This window comes from Cydia splendana, chromosome 20, assembly GCF_910591565.1.
Source record: "Cydia splendana chromosome 20, ilCydSple1.2, whole genome shotgun sequence".
Taxonomy (NCBI): Eukaryota; Metazoa; Arthropoda; class Insecta; order Lepidoptera; family Tortricidae; genus Cydia; species Cydia splendana.
Genome location: NC_085979.1, coordinates 1437426 through 1443122, shown reverse-complemented (window position 1 = coordinate 1443122; position 5697 = coordinate 1437426).

The window sequence follows — 5697 nt, the reverse complement described above, 5'->3', positions numbered from 1 at the left end:
TGTACATTTTGTTACCAGGATTTTAGCCTGCATTAATACCAATTAAATTACTTCAACATAACTAAAATCTCCTCTGTATTTCACATACGTAAAGCCACAGTCACATCACTATTAAAGTGGAGTCAACATAAAGATCTGGATACAGACTATGACAAGTACATTACATTGGCATCAACACTGTTACAGTGGAGCAACGTTATATATCTTTGACTCAGTTTACAACGAGCAAAGCGTCTGCAGACCAAACATACCGAAGAGCGTAAAGACCGAAGAACGAAGTGACTGAAGAACGAAGTGATCGAAGAGCGAAGCGGCTGAAGAGCGTAGCATCCGAAGAGCGAAGCGACCGAAGAGCGTAGCATCCGAAGAGCGAAGCGACCGAAGAGCGAAGCGACCGATGAGCCAAATGACCGAAGCAATCGAAGAGCGAGTCAATCATTATTATGTAGTTTTAGATATTACGCAATAATCATCATAAATCTTCAACACAATAAATGTGGAGTAAAGATAGCCTCGTCACTATTAATGCGGGGCAAATTTAACCTCAACGCTGTGAAAGCGGAGCTCTCGACACAATTACTGTGGAGTAAATATAGTCTCCTCACTATTAAAGTGGGGCAAAGTTACCCTCAACGCTGTTAAAGCGGAGTTCTCGACACAATTAATGTGGAGTAAAGATAGCCACGTCACTATTAAAGTGGGGCAAATTTAGCCTCAACGCTGTTAAAGCGGAGCTCTCGACACAATTATTGTGGAGTAATCAGTAGCGTGCACAGAGATTTGGGACTGGGTAGGCAAAATTATATCAGAAAACCGGGCAAGTGCGAGTCGGACTCGCGCACGAAGGGTTCCGTACCAAAAGGCAAAAAAAAACGGTCACCCATCCAAGTACTGACCCCGCCCTACGTTGCTTAACTTCGGTCAAAAATCACGTTTGTTGTATGGGAGCCCCACTTAAATCTTTATTTTATTCTGTTTTTAGTGTTTGTTGTTATAGCGGCAACAGAAATACATCTGTGAAAATTTCAACTGTCTAGCTATCACGGTTCGTGAGATACAGCCTGATGACAGACGGACGGACGGAAGGACAGCAGAGTCTTAGTAATAGAGTCCCGTTTTACCCTTTGGGTACGGAACCTTAAAAAATGAGAGCTACTAACTCACCATAAAAATTTCGTGATGGTTTTCATTTTGTTGTCAAGTCTTTTCAATTACTTCTTTTTTTGGCTAAACGAAAGCTTCGAAAACGCATTATTTTTAATAGTTTGCACACACACACACCCACACCCACACCCACAACTTTCACAGATAAAATTATCCATTTTTTCACTAATCGCACTTTATAATTTCCGGCAACTGTTAACTGTTATCTCATAAACTCACCAAAACAAACAAACAATGGCGACCGAATAAAAAATGTAAATAAACTTAACCAAATACTGTAAACGAATAAAAAAATAGTCTCGTTTTTGCACTAAATTACCATAGCAAATGCTACTTTTTAAAATAGTCACGTAAACATCGGAACTATTCGGAAACTTTCGGGCGTCATTCGTTTATGTTTGGTACGAAAGACACTGCCTATTGCGTCTAAATGTGTGCGTTACTTGTATAATTGTGTGCTCGTATTTATAGGAAGGTCCACTACACTGTAACCGCGTAACGACTACTCACGGGGAGGCACACATAGAAAGATTTAGACGGAAATGTTTTCTGTCTTTGCCGTGCAAGGCACGTAGCGGCGCTAGTGCCGCGTGGTGTAAACTTCGTCGCGTAGAATTATTATAGATGATGACTTGATGACAAAGCTTAACCGGTAGATGGAGCGCTTATAAATTTTTAGAATGTTTTAAGTTATATCGATTACTGATAGTACGATCAGGTATAAATTAAATTAAGTAGTTTAAGAGGATAGACATCGGAATTATAGTAGGGTAGGCAGTGCCTTTTTGCCTTTATGAAGTGCACGCCACTGGGAGTAATGATGGCCTCTTCACTATTAAAGTGGGGCAAAGTTACCCTCAACGCTGTTAAAGCGGAGTTCTCGACACAATTAATGTGGAGTAAAGATAGCCACTTCACTATTAAAGTGGGGCAAATTTAGCCTCAACGCTGTTAAAGCGGAGCTCTCGACACAATTATTGTGGAGTAATGATGGCCTCTTCACTATTAAAGTGGGGCAAATTTACCCTCAACGCTCTTGAAGCGGAGTTCTCGACACAATTAATGTGGAGTAAAGATAGCCTCTGCACTGTTAAAGTGGGGCAAATATAACCTCAACGCTGTGAAGGCGGAGCTCTCAACACAATGATTGTGGAGTAATGATAGCCTTTTCACTATTAAAGTGGGAGAAATTTTGCTTTTAATCTCGTTTTTAACTAAATATTTATGTGATATGAATTTTAATTTATACGTGTTAATTAATGTGCAATATTATAAACTCTCCTTTTGTCATTGACTTTTATTTGGTAACACGTTTAATACCGAGTACCTACCTGTTTGATGATCATCTTGTTGCATAGTTTACCTAAGCTTGTAAAGTACTCACTCTACTTAAATTACCAAATTCTGAATCCCAGTTGTCATTAGAAGGTTTTACTTATATTTCCGATACGATTTACGCATGGGTTAACGATCCTCGACGCTATTGTACTAGCGCAGTATTATTGTTGGACGTAGTCCATAATATTACACTAATCAAGTACCTATACTCTGTCCATGATTTATTTCATTCTAAAATTACATGGAGTTGATAATGTGCAAGTGTCTAAAAAAAAATTATGTAAGCACATTCATGAGGTTTACACGTACAGAGTAGGTACTATTGTAGAGAGTAACTAATAACTGGCTATGTGATGTTTAGCTTATTATAGCATTGGTACTTAATACTGTCAATCAAGAATGTCTAGTTATCACAAAGCAGGAGATTAACTGATGAGCAAAGGGAGGCGACCACACCGACTGGACCCAAGACTCGACGATACCGCGATGTGCGATTAAAGTACCTAATCCGTTTTAATCCTTACGATCCATTCACTATGTCGGTATCGAAGCACGCATAGCGCGTGCTGGTTGTATACATCGGTTACTGGCATTAAACACTTTAAACAGTCGCTCAAACTATTCTTCAAGTATCTTGTAGATTGTGTATTTAATGAAATTTTTCATTTTACATATAAATGTAGGTACCTGTAGGTATCTTCATAAGATGGTAATTAAACTTGTTGGTTACAGAATATGTATATTTGCACAAAGACACATTTGCTACTGTTCATAAGCACTTATTACCAATCGGCAAGGATTAATATTGTTACCTATCTTTTTTATTACACGGTAGGGTAGATCGGACATGGTAAGGGCCGTTTTCTTGAAACGATTACGTAGTACGTATAAATACCTAGATATATAAAGTTTGTTCAATTCAGATATGGTTTGTATACTAGTATACAGTATATAAAATCTGTAGGCGAAAGCATGTCAATATAATATAATAATATAGTGTTCGCATTCGTAAACAATTTACTGAGCGAACATTACATAGTATGAATGTACCATTTTTTATTCAAAACATGAAATGTAAGTAATATCTACATATAACTATAACCTTTGGATTTTGAATTAGTCATATAACTGGGTTAAAGGTCATTTTGTGATTTATTTATAGCTCCGTACTTATTTTATTCTAAAAAGAAGGTAGTTGTAACAATTGATTTCGTACGAACGCAAAGATTACTTACTTAGTTGATTTCTTAGGTAATGAGTTTATCACGCTAAATGAAAATACGATTACAAATTAAAGTATACCAGCCATGTCAAGAATTGTAAACGAGACTAGACTTGCCGTGCCGAAAAAACATAAATTTTTCGCTCGGGGGTACGGCGGCGGCCGGCAGTACAAATAATGTTTTAATTCTATCATTATTATCATTCAGCGCTCAATAGACATATTAAAATTACTCACCCTAACTTCATCAATCGAAACACACACACAGATATTTAGAGGAACACTATTTTGGCGAAAATACGTGTGACTCGGACTAACACAAAAACATGTAAAGACGGGTATCTGAGGAGCGGTGTCGGAGTGGGATGGCGGGGGATGATAGCGTAGCGAGTGAGAGGGACAGTGCGAACTTGTTTTTTAAATATTATATCTCTAAAATGTGTGACAAGGACGGCATGATTCCATGTACTGCTGCTCAGTAAATTATATTGTTGTCTTGGATTTGGATAGGAAGTATAATATTACATGTGACGCAGTTCCTTGTTATTGTTCCAGATGTAGACCCCCTCGTCAAGTCGGAGACGGATGATGTGATGAGTGACGGCGACTCGTCAGCGGCGGGTTAGTGCGGTCATGTTGTCCTGCTCTTCTCCTTCCTGCTACTATACATTCATAGTGATATTCAGAGGAAAGCCGTGGTCGTATTAATAACACGTAACCCACAAAATAAATAATACAACAGTAACTAAGCGATGAGCTTTAGGGCAAAGTATCTATCAACCACGTCTGTCATCTGAATTTGAATATATTACATTTGGTAACTGTTAGACTGCCAGACTTACGTCTTAGTATAAAAGCTGAAAGCTTTTCTATAAATGGCCCCTTAATAGGTAAGAAACGATCCCGGTTATGAAATCTGGGTCGTGGTGGGTTTGGCAGCTATACAGCAGGTAATGAAGGCGTATAAAATTATGGTTCAAAAACGTCATAGTATACCAGCTGAATTTTATATACCTATGTTATTGAGGGAACTATAAAATGATATTTCTTAAATTAAGTTGCCAGACAGTTTTGATGGTTGCAACCCCCTGCCAGAGACCCTTAAAAGTTAGGTATGGCACTAACTCGCACGCAAAATTAAGTTTGTTTTCTATACATATCCTGTATTAAATAGTAAGAGTACAGTCTTTTTGTTAATTTGTGTTCCAGTGTGTTCGGAGGGCAGCGCCGCCCGCGCCAGGGAACAGCTCGCGATGGCTTGTTCCGTGGTGCTCGAGCGCCTCCGCGGCGACGCGACTGTTCACAGTGGAGGCAAACCATATGGCTGCGAACACTGTGGCAGGCATTTCGGAAACAAATATATTTTAAGGAATCACATACAAAACACACACTTGTTGACCGGACAAAAACCATTTGCTTGCGATTTTTGTTGTTCTACGTTTTGCACCGAATCGCTTGTAACAGAACACGAGAAAAGCGAACATGGTGTAACAAATTTCATGTGTGCTGAATGTGAGTATACAACGAGTTCCAAGAAAAGTTTGGAGACTCATTTAAGGAGCCATTTTTTAGAGAATAGTTTCAATTGTAGTTACTGTAGTTACACAAGTTCGTGTAAAAGTGATTTACACAAACACCAAACAATACACTTATTTGGAAAGCCTTTTAAGTGTAGCGACTGTGATTTCAAATGCAATGATAAATCAAACCTGCGACGTCACCAGAAGACGCACAACCGGAGGCACCAGAGAATTATTACTAGAAAAAAACCTTTCAAATGTAGTAGCGACTATAAGTGCAGTGTTACTTCTATGTTACGAAAACACAACAAGACACACACCGGCGAGAAGCCATTTCAGTGTAGCCACTGTGAATACAAATGCAGTCAGAAAAAACACCTTGTCGTTCATCAAAGAATACACGCCGGAGAGAAGCCGTACACATGTAGTCACTGCGACTACAAGTGCAGTGAT